Here is a 21,608-nt window from a genome sequence, read left to right on the forward strand (position 1 = left end):
ATACAATGGCATTATGATATCGGCTGTTTTATTTTCAATACCTTTCCTAATTATCGCTAGCATGGAATTTGCCTTTTTCACAGCTGCCACACACTGGGTCGACATTTTCATCGTGCTGTCCACTACAACCCCGAGGTCTCTCTCCTGGTCGGTCACTGCCAGTTCAGACCCCATGAGCGTATATGTGAAATTAAGATTTTTTGCTCCAATATGCATAATTTTACACTTGTTTATATTGAATTGCATTTGCCATTTTTCCACCCATTCACTCAGTTTGGAGAGGTCTTTTTGGAGCTCTTCACAATCCCTTTTTGTTTTAACAACCCTGAACAATTTAGTGTCGTCAGCAAACCTGGTCACTTCACTGCTCACTCCTAATTCTAGGTCATTAATGAACAAGTTGAAAAGTACAGGTCCCAATACCGATCCTTGAGGGACTCCACTTTCTACAGCCCTCCATTGGGAGAACTGTCCGTTTATTCCTACTCTCTGCTTTCTGCTTCTTAACCAATTCCTTATCCACAAGAGGACCTCTCCTCTTATTCCATGACTGCTAAGCTTCCTCAGAAGTCTTTGGTGAGGTACCTTGTCAAACGCTTTTTGAAAGTCTAAGTACACTATGTCCACTGGATCACCTCTATCTATATGCTTGTTGACACTCTCAAAGAATTCTAATAGGTTACTGAGACAGGACTTTCCCTTGCAGAAGCCATGCTGGCTCTGCTTCAGCAAGGCTTGTTCTTCTATGTGCTTAGTTAATCTAGCTTTAATAATACTTTCTACCAGTTTTCCAGGGACAGAAGTTAAGCTAACTGGCCTGTAATTTCCAGGATCCCCTCTGGATCCCTTTTTGAATATTGGTGTTACATTTGCCACTTTCCAGTCCTCAGGCACGGAGGAGGACCCGAGGGACAAGTTACATATTTTAGTTAGCAGATCAGCAATTTCACATTTGAGTTCTTTGAGAACTCTCGGGTGGATGCCATCCGGGCCCGGTGATTTGTCAGTTTTTATATTGTCCATTAAGCCTAGAACTTCCTCTCTCGTTACCACTATTTGTTTCAGTTCCTCAGAATCCCTTCCTGCAAATGTTGGTTCAGGTTCAGGGATCTGCCCTATATCTTCCACTGTGAAGACAGATGCAAAGAATTCATTTAGCTTCTCTGCAATCTCCTTATCATTCTTTAGTACACCTTTGACTCCCTTATCATCCAAGGGTCCAATCGCCTCCCTAGATGGTCTCCTGCTTTGAATGTATTTATAGAATTTTTTGTTGTTGGTTTTTATGTTCTTAGCAGTGTGCTCCTCAAATTCTTTTTTAGCATCCCTTATTGTCTTCTTGCATTTCTTTTGCCAGAGTTTGTGTTCTTTTTTATTTTCTTCATTCGGACAAGACTTCCATTTTCTGAAGGAAGACTTTTTGCCTCTAAGAGCTTCCTTGACTTTGCTCGTTAACCATGCTGGCATCTTCTTGGCCCTGGCGGTACCTTTTCTGATCTGCGGTATGCACTCCAGTTGAGCTTCTAATATAGTGTTTTTAAACAACTTCCAAGCATTTTCGAGTGATGTGACCCTCTGGACTTTGTTTTTCAGCTTTCTTTTTACCAATCCCCTCGTTTTTGTGAAGTTTCCTCTTATTCTTTAGCCTCCTGGCCTTCCAGATGAAGACTCCATTATTTCAAACAGATTCCAGGGAATTAGCATTGAGAAAATCCGGAGTAAATCCATCGTCCCAGAGTGCAAGACACAAAATAATGGGCTCAAGTTGCAGGAAGCCAGATTTCGACTGGACATCAGGAAAAACTTCCTAGCTGTTAGAGCCATATGACAATGGAACCAATTACCTAGAGAGATAGTGGGTTCTCCAACACTGGAGGCATTCAAGAGGCAGCTGGACAGCCATCTGTCAGGAATGCTTTGATTTGGATTCCTGCATTGAGCAGGGGGTTGGATTTGGTGGCCTTATAGGCCCCTTCCAACTCTATGATTCTATGATAAATCCTACTGTCAATGCACATACAGGGAAATCTATTTCATGAGTGGCTTTTGGAGCAAGACATCAGTGAACTGGTAACTTGGTACAAGAGGAGGCAGTAATTTGAAGTGCCTCATGGACTTAGTCTCAGCCCTGGTTGCTGTGCTTATGCAATTGTCATGGCAACATACAGCTGTAATCTGCCCCCATCTGCAAACTCTTCCTGTGTGAGATTATTTCAGCCTAGATAAAATAGGCTCTTGGATACTGGGCTCTTGGATACTACAGCAAGTCAATTGCTCGGGCTGCCAGGCATGATTTGCTGGTGATTGTGATGGACAGCACTAGACAACTGTGGAGAACTTAGATTTATTTATTGCATAAAGCCAAATACTGAACGCTAAAAACTGCTGTCACATTGGCAGTTGTGGAAGGATCAAGCTGCCTTAATCCAAGTATGAGGGACTTCAAACAACAACCTCCTCTTGTACCAAGTTACCCATTCACTGATGTCTTGCTCCAAAAGCCACTCATGGCATACTTGGCATTGGATCTAGTGCTTTTGAATATTCAAAGCACTTTACAAATAGTCCTTTACAACAGCTTTGTAAGGTAGGCCACTATTATTGTCTCCATATGGCAGATTCTCAATTGACTCAGGCCAAGAGGATGACTTGCATAAGGCTACCTAGTGAGCTCACAGTTGAGGTAAGATTTGAATGGGGGACTTTCTGCCATCTGCTCTTGAAATTTTGACTTGACCACAGAGTTGGATGTGGCTGAATATTACAGGTCATTTGTCACCTTACTTTCCAAAATTGGTAGTGCATTATAAGAATAGGTTGATTGCACTTGAATGTTAAGAGCATGACCAATAAATATAACCTAATATTGCAAAGAGTTTTGCACATTTTGTGAGTTGTCAAAATCTTCATGTGAGAGAGGTTGCTGGTGTTCCCATTTTACAGAAATCTAGCTGAGAAACCATCTAATGAATTCATGGCTGGGTAGGATCAGATTTCATAGAATATATTCACTTGGAAAAAAAATTCATCTGTGGAATTCCCTCCCCTGGGAGGTTTTTCTGGGGCCTAGGTTGTTTTCCTTTTGGTGCCAGAGGAAGACTTTTTAAAAGAAATTCTTCCTGCCTTTTAAGTTCAGTTGTCTTAACTTACACTTTTTAAAAAGCATTTTATTTATATTCAATTGCAATACAACAACAAATATCAACACAGGTAAATAGTAAAGAACAAGAAATGTAGATAATTCAAAAACACAAAGTTCCCAGGTACTATACAATGTCATTATATTGTGCACATTGTCTAAATAACATTTAAATGAACTTCTACTATTTCTGTTCTCTTATTAGTGTATGACTGATTATTTAACTTTTGTATTTTTAAAGAATTGTGTCTCTTTTATAATTCCTATATGGCCCACTCAGAAAACATTTCCAAATATGTTTTCTGGGTGGGCCATTTAGGGATTTTATTAAAAAACAAATCCTCTTTTAAAAATACAAAAGTTAAATAATCAGTCATACAATAATAAGAGAACAGAAATCAAACAGCAGCAGAAATGGGAAGAGCCAAGCACAAAGCTGGCATGAAATTTGTCAATCATAGAAGTTCCCCTAGTTTGTTTCAGTCACATTCTCTAACCGTGATTTTTTTTCTTTCTTCTAAAGAGTCTACACTTTTAAGGCTCCGGTCCTCAAGCTTGTGTGTGCTGTAGAAGGCATGCTGAAGTCAGTGAGATTACTTGGGAGATAAATTGGTTCAGAATTTCAGCCTTAAGAGGTTTGTCAGTGTTAAAAAGAACCTGTCAGTAGCAACATCATATGTCCTAATTCCCTCTTCCCCAGCTCTGCTCTTTAAGGTGGAAAGTGTAGGCATATGTACAGTTTGCTTATTTCCCTAATAGGTCTCACTTGCAGTTTTTTTGTGTGAGAGGACAACTCTGATAAATCATGCAAAAGAGAAATTAAGTGCTGTCATATGCTGCTCCTGCCTTGCCAGGATTTGTCTTTTGGCACATAGTTGCAGACTCTTGAAAAGTATTGTTCTGTAGGGGCATGCCAGAAGTTGAATCCTGGGGACAGAAGCACGTGTTTGTGACAAATACGCTACAAGGAGAAGCAGATGGAAATCACCATAGGGAATACTTTTCTTTATGTACAATGTGTCCAAACGATCCATGCTAACTGGAACAATAGTGTCAGTGAATAGAGACAGCCCTGTGCTGTAATGCACATGCAATTATCATTCCATTGTCTCTAGCAAATCTTGGCAGGTTCACCTCTGCTGAAAATTTCTCCATCCTTTCCCCATATCACATACATCAGGCTAGTGGAAGCACTTAATTCTATAAACCATTTAATCCAATTCCTCATGTGCCTCATGTAATGCTTGATCCTTGCTAGGGAACGGCGCACAGTTCCTTTCTTTCTTCTCTTTCTGTCTGCTTAGCAAGAGAGTCCCGATCTCCTGAACTGTTTTAGTTACCTGATTCTAAGGGCAAAATCTACTTTGTCTCTTTAAATCCCCTTCCTGGTTTCCCCAGATGTCTGCATGGATCAGATGTGTAACACTGTCCTGCTCTCCGTAAGGCTATTACAGTTGCCGCCACCACATGTTCTTTTGCATTCCAGTGAAATAGGGAGCAACAGTGCACTCCATTTAAAGTTATACAAATCAGTTTATTTAAGCACCACAGTGCAGTAATCTAGCAGCAAGCAGAAAAAGAAAACATGCAAAGTCAACATACATAGAGGGGGAAATTCCTCTCCTTTGTAAAGCATGTATGGCTCCTGAGACAATCAAATGGCCAGTTTTCTCCTCCCAGAGGAGGAGAAAAGAATTAAGATGGATCAGGTCTCTTTATTGGCAGAGGATAAGCCAGACACTGATGCCTGATTTTAATTCCTTAGGATTGGTTCAACAAATGTACAAGATAAGTTAGCCTGAAAGATAGTGACTGGCCCAAGGTCACTACAGCAAGTGAGTTTCTTGGCTGAGTGCAGATTTGAACGTGGGTCTTCCTGGTCCTAGTCTAGCATTCTAAGCATTGTACCACACTGGTGCTCTAATGAAAATACATGTTTCTCTGTCTCTTTGTTCAAAAATACTTTTTAAATTCTTGAATACCAAGCAAAAGTTATGTAACACTAAAACAGATACATAGACAAGCATAACCCAGCCAGAAATATAATCTAATAACATTCATGGTACTTAATTACAATTACAAAATAAAATGTACATATGTAATAGTTGAATATCAAGTGGCATTGCTCAAAGGAATTAAAAAAATTGAAAATGACAGACTTGCGTGATGTTTTTCAAATTGTGTCCTCTACAAATTTTATTTTTGAAAAAGGAACACCACTTAGTGTTAAACTGGGAATGGGGAATATGTGGCCTTAAGAACTCTCACTATCTCTGAGCATTAGCCGTGCTGGCTGGGCTTGATGGGAGTTGGAGTCTGACGATATTTGGAGGGCCACAAGTTCCCTGTTCCTGGTTTAAACTCGTCCAACTTGTTTTGGCACTCTGAATGTCTCAATAGCTGTGTCAGTTTTTCCAGCAGTAATTGCTTTTCTCTTTTTCATGCCCGTTTCAAAAGTGAATATTACATCTTGAGATGTTTGGGTCATTTTAAACACTATGTCAGCCAAATGGAATCCATTCATGGAAAAGCAGTTTCCCACACTGCTAAGGTAATCCTATACATGTCTGTTTAAGAACATGAGAAGAGCCCGCTGGATCAGGCTAGTGGCCTATCTAATCCAGTATCCTGTTCTCACCATGGCCAACCAGATACCTATGGGAAGACCGCAAGCAGGACATGAGTGCTCCACCCCCCACCCACCCCATGTGGTTTCCAGCAACCAGTATTCGGAAGTATACTCCAACCATGAAAGTAAAGCATAGCCCATGATGGGAATAAAAAGACAATAATAAATTGACATCTTGCTACTTAAAACTTTGGAATGAGGGACCTGCAGTCTGGACTTAGCCTAAGTGGTGTGTGTGTGTATATAGGTAAGCTCTTTTGTGTGAGTGACACATTGAGTTTAATGGAACTTACTCCCAGGTAAGCATCTACAGGATTGCAGCCTTAGTAAAGATGTGATTGATTTTTCTTCCAAAGAAGATCTTTCACATATGGAATCTAAATATATTATATTAAACAGAATAAGTCTGGTATCGTTGAAAAGGAAAATGACTTGTAATATTCTCTTTATATTGTTTTATGTAAACTGCTTAGAGGTTTTTATTATTAAGTGGTATTTAAACTCTGTTAAATGAAAAATAAAATAAATTCAGTTAAACTTATTCCAAAATGGCTTGATTTTTTTGTCACTACACCACACCTAATGCAAAATACAAGTTTCATTATAACCTCTCCAGCATTGGTTAGCAGATAATTTTAATTGGAGTCAAGTGCCAGCGTAAAAAAAGTTTAAACTCTTGAATCGTGCACAAAATTATTTCATCAAATGTTTTATGAAAAGGCTTTCAAATAACTGACAGCTTGCTTCTCAAAAATCTGGAAGGAGGGAATTGTGGTCTGGATGTAGCCTGAGTGGTGTTGTTTAAGGGACTGAACTACAAAACAGGTAGCCCTTGGTTTGCATCTCACCTCTGCCATGAACTCACTAGGTTGCCTATGCAAGCCATTTACTCTCAACCTTAGTACCTCCATTTGCAATATGGTTATTTACATTACAAGGTTGTTGTGAGGATTACAACTAGTTAAAGCCTCTGAAGCACTTGAAAGTGCTGTATAAATGTTAAGTATTCATTTATGGCCGCATCTAGTGGCTTGGGATGCTTTATTTGGCTGGGATTGTCTTGAAAGGAAATACACAACAAAGCAAGAACTCTTATTGAAACAATATGCAAATACCTTCTTTTATGGAGACAAAGGTGATTTGGGGCAGGACTTGTCTGAACTTTCCCGCCTCCCAAACTCTTAAAACTTAGGTAAGCGGAAAAAAGAAAAATCAACTCATTTGAAATGTGGTGTTGGAGGAGAGCTTGCGGATACCATGGACTGCGAAAAAGACAAATAATTGGGTGTTAGAACAAATTAAACCAGAACTGTCACTAGAAGCTAAAATGATGAAACTGAGGTTATCGTACTTTGGACACTTAACAAGAAGACAATTCATTAGAAAAGACAATACTGGGAAAAACAGAAGGGAGTAGAAAAAGAGGAAGGCCAAACAAGAGATGGATTGATTACATAAAGGAAGCCACAGACCTGAACTTACAAGATCTGAACAGGGTGGTTCACGATAGATGCTGTTGGAAGTCACTGATTCATAGGGTTGCCATAAGTTGTAGTTGACTTGAAGGCACATAACAAGCATCATTCCATTGGTAATGCCCTAAAACCCCAAGTTTCTTCTGTGCATGTTCTCATATTATCAGGCATATTCATGACGGAAGCCTTTCTTTTCGGAGAAACAATGGTTTAAGGTCTGGAGCACAAATCTGGATTTGGGTTCAAGTTGCAAAACATCCTGTCTTAGCTGTGGAGTCTGCAAGGTCCCACTTCACGAAAGAGTTTTTTGCAACTCCTAATTTTCATCTTGGCTGCTATTTTCCTGCCTAAGAGAAAATGGTAGATTGGCTGCCAAGGGGAAATTGGGAGAAGTTGTCTGCTTCCTGCTGTTATTATGCTGTGCTTTGAGTGTTAGAAGTAGAGAACCTGGGATCCCTAACTGCATGTCCGGCCAGATGAGATAAAGGTAGGATGGGATGGTCAGTACAAACTACCTGTGATGGATTTCCAGGTGATTCTGAGAACCACGTGGGACTTCCTTTTTTGGAAGCATAGCCATTTCTGCAACCCCGCTCATATTTTATTTATGTATTATAAATATTTATATGCCACCCTTTTGAGTGCAGTTTCAAGGTGGTTTACAAAAATACAATTAAAAATTGCAAAAAATACACAAAATAGAATAGAAACAAAATACTGGGAAAGGAACTAATAAAAACAGGCAGTCCACCCAACGTTACTGAATTGTACTTGTCTTGGTGTTGAAACACTTGCGCAGTGCATCCAAGTGAATTCCATTTGGGCGATTGCTAGTTCTGCTCCAATTTCTCTGAGCTGAGCAGTAAAAATCAGTAAGATTTGTTCCCTGTGGGGATCTGCCCCTGTTACACAATCCCTGCAAAAGTATTTTGGAGTTGCTGAGTCTGTGAAATCATGGGAGATAGTTCTTCCCCTTTTTAAAAGGCGAGCTCTTTTGTATTGGAGTGTCTCACAAAGTATTGCATGATCAAGTGTAACATAGTGGGGGTTTTATGTGAGTTATATGACATCTCCCATCGCTACTACTTGGGATATAACTTTTCAAGTAGCTTACAAAGAGCTGACCCAGGGCCAAGCTACACAATACAACAGAGATGTATGAATGCATCTCTTTCTAAAGCTTTTTTTGGAAAAAGTACCCATGGTGGGGGCTGATTGAGATGGGGACCACAATATAGGGGAGGAAGTTTATCCCTTTCCCCTTGTGCTGTTTTCCCCAAAGAAAATGTCCTCCACAAACTGCTATTTGTCCTGTTACAAAAATGGGCACAAAGGCAAATTATTGCCATGTAGCTGTTAATTCTGTTGTTGATTTCCATGCCACAGCTGTTAACATCTCTAACTAGAAATGCTGTAATTCAAGAGAGAAAATGTGTTCCATCCTGGGAGCTGGGAGCACTGATGTGGGAAGTAGCCATACAATTCACCCAATACACATGTCTTCTGGTTAGAGATATTGCCACTGCGGCAAAGGGACCAAACCCAAATGGAAGCTGTTTTCCAGATTGGCCCAGATTGTATCTATACAACAGGTCATATAAATGTTCACAAAGTGGCACAGGATTACAGGTTGTTATTATTTATTTATCTAGATATCACTTAAAGTCATCATAAATAGTATCATTGGCACTATCCAGTGGATGCCTGCTACACTTCTGCAGCCTCCAACCTCATTCAAATTATATTACCCTACTATCTGGTAGCAGATTTGCATTTTCTTAGCTCCTAAATATTGTGGTGGGTACAGTTTGCTTGTTTTTTTACTCCTGAGAAGTGGCATCCCAAGATCAAAAGTTATGTCTTAAGAAGACATCTGGAACTCCTGCTATAAATGAGTAACAGCTCTACATTGACTTATTGCACTGAACTAAACAGGGCCTCCCCAGGTGGTTCGACAAAGCCCGTCTCGAAGCCAAGCAAAATCTGAGAAAGGTATACCATCAATACAGGAAGGATAATTCTAACTCACTCCCACCAGAATATTACATCATTAAAAACCAATACAAACGTTTGATAACTACTAAAAAGAGACAGGCAATCCAGGACAGGTGGAAGGCCTTGATAAATGCCTCCCAAATCAAAAACTCTAAAATCTTTTGGTCCCTTGTTACTGATGCCTTAACATCTTCTAACCCTACTCCCTGCAACATTCCCTCCAACATCTGGGAGCAGTATTTTACAGAGTTGTTCGAGGCCTCAAGTAATCACTTTTTGAATTGTGCACTTACCGTTGTCAGGCCCAGGATGTGACTCAGGAACCAGACCAACGATTGTAGTTAATTCGTGTTTTATTAGGGTAATGTCCAAACAAAGACTGCGTTTTCTCATGAAGCAATACAGGGATACAGGTCCTGCGGCATTGGGAGAAAGTTGACAGAGCAAGGGACTTCTTCCCGCCTGTTCTTTAAGAAGGGGCCAAACGGGCGCGCAATCTTTCGCTCCTCCTTAACTGCCCCTCAGGTACTGCCCGCCTTCCCCCCCTTCTCTCCTGTCTTTTCAGCTGTCTGCGTGTGCGCGGTGAGGGGGGAAGCATCACCCCCTCCTCTTCTGAAGTTTCCGATTCCAGGATGGGGGATAGGGGAGGGGCTGATGGTAAACTGCCTCCCCGCTTTTCGGCTGTGAGCAGCCCTCCCTCTTCCCCCTCTTGCTCTGAGCCTGAAAGAGGAGGAGGCGTGAGAATGTCCAGGGAGGGCTCAGGCTCCCTGTTGCTAAGCGACCTTATCACTGGCAGTTCCTCTGTTTCGTCTTCGCTCCAAAGGGGGGAAGTTCCTCCCCCTTCCCTCTGCCATCCATCCGAATACTCTTCTCCCAACTCTCCAGGATCCAGCTCCCCGGGATTGGGACCCCAGCTCTGCCTTCCGACACCATCCCCCCTCCCAGGCTGTGCCCCCCTCCCCTTGTCTGGCTTGGGACAGTGGGGAAAACGTTGATGGAAAAGTTTTACCAATTCTGGAGCATGCACATCAGCTGCATCTTCCCATGATCTGTCAGCCACCCCATAGCCTTTCCAGTGAATCAAGTACTGCAGCTTGTGGCGTCTGATCCTGGAATCTAAGATCTCCTCAACTTCAAACTCAAGCTGCTCATTTACCAGGAGTGGAGCTCCGGGAGGTTCCTCCGGCCGTAACTCACTGGGAGGGGCGGCTTTCGTTAAGAGGGATCGATGGAACACAGGATATATTTTAAACGTGTCAGGCAGCTTCAGTCGGTACGCCTCGGGATTGATTTGAGTTTCTATTTCGAAAGGACCCACCTTCTTGTCTTGTAATTTTCTACATTTGCCCGGCATCTGGAGGAAGCGGGTGGACAGCCATACCTGGTCTCCCGGTTGAAGGGGGGGCCCTCCTTCCTGTGCAGGTCAGCAACTCACTTGTACTCCGTTTTGGCTTCGTTTAACTGCTGTTTCAGTGTCTGTTGCGCCGCTTGCAATTCCTTAAGGAAGTTCTCAGCTGCCGGTACCAGCATTCCTTCTGAGCTGCTTGGAAAGACTTTAGGATGGAATCCATAATTAGCGAAGAACGGGGTTTGTTGAGTGCTGGAGTGCAGAGAATTGTTGTAGGCGAACTCTGCAAAATGCAAATATGATACCCAGTCAGTCTGTTGATAGGACACATAACTTCATAAATATCTTTCCAAAACGGCATTCAAGCGTTCCGTCTGCCCATCTGTCTGGGGGTGATGGGCGGAGGAGAGTTTTAATTCCGTCTGCAACTGTTTCCACATTGCTCTCCAAAATGTGGCTGTGAACTGAGTTCCTCGGTCTGAGACTACGCTGTTTGGCAATCCATGCAGCCGGTAGACTTCTTTTATGAATAACTTGGCCGTTTCTTTAGCCTCTAAGGCCCCTGCACAAGGAAGAAAGTGTGCCATTTTGGTAAGTAGATCCACCACTACTAAGATGGCTGTCATTCCTTGGGACTTGGGTAGATCAGTTATAAAATCCATGGAGAGGTCCTTCCAGGGTTCGTGTGGGACAGGCAACGGTTGTAACAGTCCTGCTGGTGTCCCTGTTTGTGTTTTTGTCTGCAGACAGACAGAGCAGGACTTTACATAACTCTCAATATCCCGACGCATTTTAGGCCACCAGAAATCCTTGGCCACGTTCTGAATGGTCTTGTAAATCCCAAAGTGTCCCGCTGTGATGGAATCATGACACTGGCGTAGGATTCTGAGCCTTAATTCCCCTTCTGGCACATATCTGGCAGTTTTGAACCATAACAGTCCATTTCTCCAGTGAAAGGTTACTTCTGAGTCTTGACCTTGTCCCGTCTCCTGCTGATATTTTAGCATGTCTGCATCTTCTTGTTGTGCCTTTTTGAGTTCCTCTTCCCATGAAGGCTGGCATACTCCCAATGTTAATTTCTCTGGCGGGATTACGTACTGAGGCTGGTCCTCGGATTCACTTTCTTTGTATTGTGGCTGTCTGGATAAGGCATCCGCTGTCTGGTTTTTGGCTTGGGCATGGTAAGTAATCTGGAAGTTAAACCTAGTGAAGAACTGGGACCATCTTATCTGTCTCTGGTTCAGCTTTCTGGCGGTTTGGAGGCTTTCAAGATTCTTGTGGTCGGAGCGCACTTCAATTCGATGAGAGGTCCCCTCTAGGTATTGTCTCCAGTTTTCAAAAGAGTCCTTGATGGCCAGCACCTCCTTCTCCCAAACTGTGTAGTTCTTCTCTGCAGGCTTTAACTTCCGAGAGAAGTACGCACAGGGGTGCAGCTCCTTCCCTTCTTGGTCTAATTGTAGCAGGACCCCCCCGATGGCAAAATCTGAAGCATCTGCTTCCACTACGAAAGGGCGGTTCGGATCAGCAAACCGCAGAATGGGCTCAGTAGCAAACCTTCTCTTCAGCTCCTCAAAGGCCTCGGTGGCGTTCTCTGTCCATTGAAACTTCTTCTTCCCCCTTAAACAGTCAGTCAGAGGAGCTGTTAATTTGGAAAACCCTGGAATGAACTTTCTGTAATAATTGGCAAACCCCAAAAACCGTTGTACATCCTTTTTGGTGACAGGTTGGCCCCAGTCCAATATGCAGCTTACTTTCCCTGGGTCCATCTCCACGCCTTCCGCTGAGATTCGATATCCAAGGAAGTCTAGAGACTTGAGGTCAAATCCACATTTCTCTAATTTAGCATACAGGTGATTTTCTCTCAGTCTCTTCAACACCGTCTTCACATGCTGGTCGTGGTCTTCCTGGTTCTTTGAGAACACCAGGATATCATCTAAGTAACAGATTACATACGTGTCCAACAAGTTTCTAAACACGTCGTTCATGAATTTTTGAAAAATTCCTGGACTTCCACAAAGCCCGAACGGCATGACCAGGTATTCATACTGTCCGTAAGCGGTCAAGAATCCTGTTTTCCATTCATCTCCCTCCTTCATTCTGATCAGATTGTACGCTCCTCTCAAATCCAACTTCATGAAGATTTTTGCAGAGCGCAGTCGGTCCAGCAACTCTGAGATCAGGGGCAGCGGGTAGCTGTTGGGGATGGTGATCTGGTTCAATGCGCGATAGTCGTTACAGGGTCTGAGTTCCCCCCCTTCTTTTTCACAAACAATAGTGGCGCTCCAGCAGGGGATTGTGAGGGGCGTATGAATCCTCGCCTCAGGTTTTTATCCAGGAATTCCTTCAGGGCCTCCCTCTCATTCTCTGTGAGAGAGTAGATTCTCCCTGATGGGATGCTGGCTCCTGGCACTAGATCAATCGCACAGTCGTAAGGGCGGTGGGGGGGTAAAGTCTCTGCCTCTTTTTCATCAAACACATCTTTGAATTCTTCATACTTTGGCGGCAGGGTCACTTGCTCGATCTCTTGCACTGCCCCCGCTAAGGTGTTCTTGATTCCTTCAGGTTGACAGTTCTCCTGGCAATACTGTGAGGTGAACCACACCACCGCCTCCTTCCAACTTATTTTGGGTTCATGCTTTGCTAGCCAGGGCATTCCCAGAATCACCTCAAAGTTCGAGAGATCTGACACGTATAGCGAAATGAACTCTTCGTGCCCAGGGATTTGAAGTTTCACTTCCTCCGTGGCTTGTGTCACCCCTCCTGAGTTCAGGGGTCTCCCATCGATAGTCTCCACAGCTAGGGGAGCGTCCAGTTTCCACCGGGAAATTCCATGACACTTGACTAACTTTGCATCAATAAAATTTGTGGAGGCTCCACTGTCAATTAAGGGAGTGGAATTAAACACCACTCCTCTGGAAGTTGTAATCCGAATAGGCAAGACCAACACCCCCTTTGAGGGAGGTTGGATCGTTAGGGGACCTTTATACAACGCTGCCCCCAGTCCACCGGCCTGCACGTGGACTGGGTGTTCTAGTTTCCCGACGGCTCGGCTTTCCCCCCTTTCAGTCCACAGTCTCTGGCCACATGGCCCGGCTTTGAACAATAAAAGCATAAACGTTCCCGGCGTCGTCTTTCCTTTTCTTCTTCCGACAGTCTTGGCCTAGCCCCTCCCTGTCCCTCAGTTGCATTACCTGCCATCCCTGTAGTGGGAAGGGTCTTGTTGTGGGATGCCGAGGCTGAGTATCTCGGGACCTCCTGCTTCCTTTCCAGGCGCCTTCCTTCCATCCGGTGATCTATCTGTAGGCATAGCCGGATGAGCCCTGGTAGGTCAGCGGGGGGGGAGGTCCTGGCCAACTCATCCAGGATTTCAGCATTTAATCCACTCCGGTACATAAACATCAGGGCGGCGTCATTGTAACCAGTTTCCTGGGACAGAATTTTAAAAGCGTTAGTGTACTCGGAAACAGTCCCTTTAGCTTGCTTCAGAGCGCCTAGTTGCCGCGCTACTGTTTCAGCCCTTTGCGGGTCTTGAAACATCTCGGTCATCTCCTGTATAAATCCTCTGTACCTTCCTAAGACAGTATCCTTTCTCACGAGATACGGAGTCACCCATTTTGCAGCTTCTCCCTCCAGGAGGCTAATCACGAAAGCTACTTTAGCCCCATCATCTGGAAATTCCGTGTGCCTGACATCCAGATATAACTCACATTGAGCCACGAAGGTTGCCAACTGATCACTTTGTCCCGCGTATTTTGGGGGCAATCCAATGGGAACCTTTACTACGGCAGCTGGAGGGGCTGTTCGCATCTGGTCTATCGTGGCCTTCAAGGTTTGATTATCCGTCTTCAGCGCCTTGACTGCTGCTAGCAGGGCTTGAACATCCGTCTGCAAATCAGCTACCTTAGTCCTCAGGAGTTCCACTTCTTCCGTCTCAGAAGTGGGGTTCGTCCCCCCCGCTGCTCCCTTTGACATCTTGTCCCAGTCAAGTGAAGAGAGCGTTGAGGGTGATTTAGGTGGCTCTGTCAAGCTGTCAGGCCCAGGATGTGACTCAGGAACCAGACCAACGATTGTAGTTAATTCGTGTTTTATTAGGGTAATGTCCAAACAAAGACTGCGTTTTCTCATGAAGCAATACAGGGATACAGGTCCTGCGGCATTGGGAGAAAGTTGACAGAGCAAGGGACTTCTTCCCGCCTGTTCTTTAAGAAGGGGCCAAACGGGCGCGCAATCTTTCGCTCCTCTTTAACTGCCCCTCAGGTACTGCCTGCCTTCCCCCCCTTCTCTCCTGTCTTTTCAGCTGTCTGCGTGTGCGCAGTGAGGGGGGAAGCATCACCCCCTCCTCTTCTGAAGTTTCCGATTCCAGGATGGGGGATAGGGGAGGGGCTGATGGTAAACTGCCTCCCCGCTTTTCGGCTGTGAGCAGCCCTCCCTCTTCCCCCTCTTGCTCTGAGCCTGAAAGAGGGGGAGGCGTGAGAATGTCCAGGGAGGGCTCAGGCTCCCTGTTGCTAAGCGACCTTATCACTGGCAGTTCCTCTGTTTCGTCTTCGCTCCAAAGGGGGGAAGTTCCTCCCCCTTCCCTCTGCCATCCATCCGAATACTCTTCTCCCAACTCTCCGGGATCCAGCTCCCCAGGATTGGGACCCCAGCTCTGCCTTCCGACAACCGTGGACCCCACTGCCCTCCCACCCTGGCTGCCTGTTACACAGAACGAGATAAAATCTCTGATTAGCACCCTGAAACCCAGCAAGGCTCTGGGTCAGCATGCTATCCCCCCTGAACTGCTGAAGTCACACCATGCCTGGTGGGCCCCCGTATTGGCTAGCCTATTTACCCAGATTAACAACTCTGGCCACCTCCCCGCGGCCTGGCTCGAGGCCATTGTCATACCAATCTTTAAGAAAGGAGCCAGAGACGATCCCTCAAATTACAGACCCATCAGCCTACTATTGGTGGTGGGCAAGCTGTACACCAGCTATCTAAATACAAAACTGATCTGCTGGCTTGAGGAGGAGAATGTTCTGGGCTGGGAGCAAGCAGGTTTTAGAAAAGGCAGTTCCACTCTTGACCATTGTATCTTATTAAATCACATGGCTGAAAAATATATGAGCCCCCTAGGAAACGGCCTCTTTGTTGCCTTTGTCGACCTTAAATCTGCTTTTGACGCCATCCCCAGAGACAAACTATAGGCCAAACTCTTTCGAACTAACATGGACAGGAGACTCCTCTACCTTATCTACTGCCTCTACCAATCCACTTCTCTTTGAGTTTGATGTGGTGCCGATGGAACCTTCACAAACTCCATCCCCGTTACCAAGGGGGTCAGACAGGGCTGTGTTCTAGCCCCACTACTATTTAACCTCTTCTTAAATGACCTGAGTACATGTTGCCATTCTCCAGCCTTTCATCCCCCCAAAGTGGCTGACCTGAAATGCCCTCTCCTGCTGTATGCAGATGATGCCACCCTCCTGTCCCTCTCCAAAATTGGTCTGAAACGGCTTTTCCGTGCCTTTATGTCCTATTGTGCTACAAATTTTTTAACTATAAACTTTAACAAGACCAAAATCTTGGTCTTCTCCCGATGCTCATCAGTGTCCGATTGGACAATTAATGGCCGGAAGATAGCCCAGGTTAGGCAATACAGATATCTCGGGGTCATGTTTCACTTTTCTCTTTCCTGGACTGTTCATATATGCTGCGCTGTCCAAACTGCCCAAAACACTAAAAGCCATTCTTTGTTTTTTTTACACTATGGGTGGGCAGTATATACCTGCTGCCATCCAGGTTCTCAAATCTAAGATCTTTCCCCAACTCCTTTATGGTGTTCCACTTTGGGCCCAGAGTTTTGACCCCAAGGTTGAATCAATCTTATCAACCTTTTTAAGATCAATTTTCGGTGTACCTCAATGTGTCCCAGCCGCCGGCCTCCGCCTAGACTCCGGACTGCCTTCACTTGAATCCCTTGCCTGCTGTTCCTTAGCTTTCAGATATTGGACCAAATTAGCTTACACAAGCCCCGCCTCAGGACATTTACATCTCTGGAAGGACGTCTTTTCCAGCACATGGTCAAAAACATTACTTGCCAAATTGGCCACACTACGTTTCTCAGTGGACTTTCTATCCTCGCTAGAGCCTGGATTAGCCAAACGGACTATCAAGACCCGGATTAAGGACGTCTATTTTCAAAATTCAATGTCAGATGCTGCTAAAACCTGCTCCCCTACCCATTCCGATTTAAACTTTACATTTCCTAATCCTGCCATCTACCTGGAAATTCTGACTATTCCTAAATATCGTCTAGCCTTCTCCAGGGCTCGTTTTAACAGTCTCTTTTCTTCACTCTTAGAGGGCCGTTTCCAGGGTATACCTCTCGAACTCCGCCTATGCCCCTGTAGGAATGTAGACGTCGAATCACTGTCTCACGTTCTCTTTGTTTGTCCCTACTATAATGTTGAACGCCTTAGGTACCTAAATCCTATTATGAAAAGCTTCCCGGGCAGGCCTGTTGACCGATTACTGAAACATTATCTGGCCGGCACTTACAAGTTAACCACCCTATCTGCTGCTAAGTTCATTTTTGCTGCCCAAATTATACATAAGAAGATCTCTCTTAGCCAGTAATGTTTATTTTAATGCTGTACTAATATGAGCTTTGTTAGCTCTATTTTATAAGTTATATTCTTTTATCTCCTGTTAAATCAATTGTATATTGGGTCTATGACCGCATAATAAAATTTGATTGATTGATTGACTTATTGCACTGAAAGTGATAATCTGAAAAGGCCCTTGGATGTTTAAATTATATTATGCTTCTCTACTAAGAAAATGCATCTTTCAAACCACTGACTCCTAAAGAAGAAATCACAGCTGTTGTGAAGGGCCATGCTATTCCCACCTGGGCCAAGTATTTATGAATTTTGTAAACAGTCCTGGAAAATTACCGGTCGACCAAACCTGAGGCTTTAGCAACAAAGGTTTAACTGAAGAGATCACCTTTCTCCCCTCACTGAAGAAACTGAACACTTTGTGTTAGGCAACTGGATGAGATGCAAAGTATGTCTGCTGAAGTGACACCTTGAGGTAAGAGAACCTACTTGTTCCTTACGCGGCTAAGACAGAGAAAGGTGGAATAGTTCCATTTCTTAGAGGCCTAGTCTTGCTGCTTGGCCCCTTGCACCGTATCCTATGAACAAAGACAGGGTCGGCATCAAGGGAGCACAGTTGGACCCACACCCCAGCAGGGGACCCACTGGCAAGAGCTTCCCCCCCTGGGCCTGCTCCTCTTCAGTATTGCAACCATCTTGCTCACTGCCTCTCACTCTGGGCGAGACAATAGTGTTTGTGGAAAGGAGAAGCAGTGGATGCCACTGCCTACTTGCTCACTGGCTCTCTGCCTGGCAGGCAAGCAAGTGGGAGCAATGGTGAGGAAGAGGAGGAGCAGCTGGTAGTGATAGTAGTGAGAAGGTATTCTCACTGAGGAAGGGGGATATGTAGGTTGCCTTGCCTGGAGCCAAGGCTGAACGAAGACAAGCTTTGCAGTGAGTCAAGTGTTGGGTTGAGCTATAATAAACTTGCTCTTGTGATTTGAGCACAAGGGAGATACTAATGAGCGCTCTGCAGAGCCCTACTATGGGCACAGCTTGTCCTTTCATACCATCTCATGCAGCTGCCACTGACACCTCCCAGTTGGTCCTTCAGGCAGCTGAGCAGAGTTTTTAAAGCACAAGAACAAATGGCAGTATCTCTGCCATCAAATCCTTGCCTGGATCAGCTGGTTTGAGGAAAAATACTACAGTGTGCATCCCTGATCTCAAAATCTCCACCAGTGTTGGACTACACTAAAAAGTGTGACCTTAGCTATAGAGCACATGGGCAGAGGAAGAGGTGGTGGTGGTTTCTGAAAAGTACCTAATCTATTTTCAGCTGTTTAAACAGCCATGAGAGTGGCTGTATACTATAACCAGTGTGGATTTTTCACATTCCGCAATGTTAAATTGAAAATACCCCCCATGCCATTCTGATGCTTCCCATAAGCTCACTGCAAAACAAAACGTTACAAAACTTATAGTTCTGAACTCAGAAACGCTTGCTTAACAACTCTCTCAATTTTCATGGCAATAAACAAAACAGTCAGAAAGAATTGAGAGTTCAAAGTATATAGAGAGAGAAAAAAACCCCAGACCCCTTTTGGACTTTTTTCTGAGTTCTCATAATCTGCTGTAATTCATTAAAAATCAGCCATGTTCACAGAGGACTTGTAATCCTGTTACTGACCTTGCCCCATACTCTGACCTTCATTTTCTGCAGTTTAAAAATAAAAAAAAATATGCCTGGCTGATTTTTAATTAATTTAATAATTTAATTAAATTATTTTAAAAATTTTGCATTGAACTGAATGATAATGTCGGGCATGCTCAGTAAAAACCAACTGTCAGTGTTCTAAAAGCCAGACTCACAGCTGCTTGGCTTGCCTAATCGGGGCCACACCCACACCAGACTTTGATTTCACGTGAGACATTCATGGCTTACCTCAGAGAATCCTGGGAAGTGTAGTTTGTGAAGTGTGCTGAGAGGAGGCTGCTATTCTCCTGACAGAGGTCCAGTGGCCAGAGTGGTTTAACAGTCAGCTGCTTTGACTGAAGCTCTGTGAGGGGAACAGGGTGTCTCCTAGCAACTCTCAGCACTTTTCACTAACTACACTTCCCAGGATTCTTTGGGAGAAGCCATGACTGTCTAAAGTGAAATAAAGGTCTGGTGTGGATGTGGCCAAGGACAGCTTTGGTTTAAATTTGGGTGGGAGGCTACATGTGCCTGCTGTAGAATAAAAAGGCGGGGGAACCCTGAAAAGCAATGACACTATTCACAATGTTTTCCTTTTGGGAAGGAAAGGGGCTTCCCCTCTGGCCAGGTCCCCCCCATCCAATCTCCTCCCCTCCTCCTATCCTCCCTGCCCCTCCCCCAGGTCAGTGTTGGACTACGACCTGGTAGACCAGGGTTCGAATCCCCACACATCCAGAAGCTCACTGGGTGCCCTTGGGCCAGTCACTACCTCTCAGCCTCAGAGGAAGGCAATGGTAAAACCACAACTGAATACTGTTTACCATGAAAACCCTATTTATAGGGTCGCCATAAGTCGACTTGAAGGCAGTCCATTTCCATTTTCAAACATGATTGCACATAAATAAGTCCCACTGAACTCAAAAAGTATGCAACTGATCAAACACACACTTCCTTCTCCCTCCTATCCCCTCCCCCTCCAATCTCCTCCTTCCCCCTCCCCCTCCCCATTGCCAGTTTTACCTATCTTAAGCATGATTGCACGGGAGTAAATTCCATTGTACTCAATAATCATGGAAATGATCAAACCTCCCCTCCTCTGCCCCTTCCTTTGCTACTCCCCCTCCAATTCCCTCCCTCCCTCTCCTTTCGCTCCCCTCTCCCCTCCCCCTGCTCTCCCCCATGGTCAGTTTTACCTATCCTAACCATGATTATATAGGAGTAAATCCCACTGAAATCAATAAACATGCAAATGATCAGACCTGACTTTCCCCTCCTTCCCTTCTCCTCTCCCTCCTCCTCTCCCCTCTTCTTTCTTCCTCCTTCCCTCCCACTCCAGACGTCCCTCCCTCCCCCCAGTCAGTTTTACCTGTCCTAAGCATGATTGCATGGGAGTAAATCCCACTGAACTCAATAAACATGCAAATGATCAAACCTGTCCTTCTCCTCCCACCCCCTCCTCTCCTCTGCTCTTCCTCCCCTTCCTCCTCCTCCCCCCCTCCCCATCCCCAGTGGTCAGTTTCACCTATCCTAAGCATGATTGCAGGGCATCCCACTGAACTCAGTAAGCATGCAAATGATCAATCTTGCACAATCTTCCAAGCTACATAGGAAGTGGATTGGACTGTGAAAGACCAACTCAAATTGTGTTCGCATTTTGATAAATTTGTAGGGCACGACAATATCTCAGAGAGGAGGTCAGTTCTCCTGCTCTCCTGGTGCATTCACTGTAGCTGCCCAATTTCCCTGCTTTTTAAAGTTTGATAGAAATATCTGTTGGCTATAGGTACATTCATAAACCGCAAGGTTTTTTGCCTATTAGTGAATGTTAATTGCATCTTAATTGAAAGTGAATGGGTTGCTTTATGTAGGATTTTATGTGGAGGACCAACCCTCTAGGTGAGAGATCTGCCTTAACAGACAACTATAAGTACGCTTTAGTGGTGACTGGTGCCCATTGGGACTGGCAGGATGAAAGGCCAGAAGGCTAATATTAGGTAGAGCCGGAGCCAATGCCAGGTGGAGCCAACTGATTGTTTTTTTCCTCCTCCCTGCTGAGTTCTGCAAGGGCAATAGTGAGACTAAGGAGGAGGAAGTTGACAGGCAGTGCCACCCCCTGGACCGATTGTCAGTAAGAAGACAGGCAGGTGGAGGCTGGCTGAGGGCACACTGGGAGTGGTGGGTCTAATGGGCCAGTCTGTGACAGCAGCCCCTCATCCTTTGCTCCCTGTTGGTCTTTGGCCTTCACTTGTGTATGATCTATGAGCTTAGCTGAAGTCCAGCTGTGCTTCTTTTGCTGAGTCTGGCTCCGCTTGTCAGCGAAGGAGCTGTGGCTCCTGCACATCAGCTTAATGGACCGTGGAGCCAGTATGCGCAATTCAAGCTGCCTTTTGCTTGCTGAGCAGGTCTGTCACCTTCCTGTTTTGCTGATGCCCCAGGGCATCCACGACTCTTAATGGGCTCAAGGTGTGTGTGTCTGAGAGTGCTAGTGTGAGTGAGTGTTTTACCTCCTACTCATCTAGCTCAGGAATGCCAAACTCAAATCCTTCAGAAGGCCAAGCTTCTATTTGGGCTACCTCAAGAGCATTGCTACCCCCTTGTTACTATTTTATCCCTATTATTATTATTATTAAAAACAAACATGTAATAATCCCAAGGCATAATAACACAAGAAAGAAAACAGAGGGAAAAAAGACATTATCATCATTTCTGTTCCACCATATCACAGATAAATACTTTTCCATAAGT

The 21,608-nt window shown here is 44.6% G+C and overlaps 1 protein-coding gene across 1 annotated transcript in view; it reads left to right on the top strand.

Annotated features, from left to right (window-relative positions):
• SLC29A1 (solute carrier family 29 member 1 (Augustine blood group)) overlaps positions 1–21,608 on the top strand; it is a 128,122-nt gene that overhangs the window by 2,789 nt on the left and 103,725 nt on the right. The window lies entirely within an intron of this gene.

Source organism: Rhineura floridana, chromosome 4 (genome assembly GCF_030035675.1).
Source record: "Rhineura floridana isolate rRhiFlo1 chromosome 4, rRhiFlo1.hap2, whole genome shotgun sequence".
NCBI classification, from domain to species: Eukaryota; Metazoa; Chordata; class Lepidosauria; order Squamata; family Rhineuridae; genus Rhineura; species Rhineura floridana.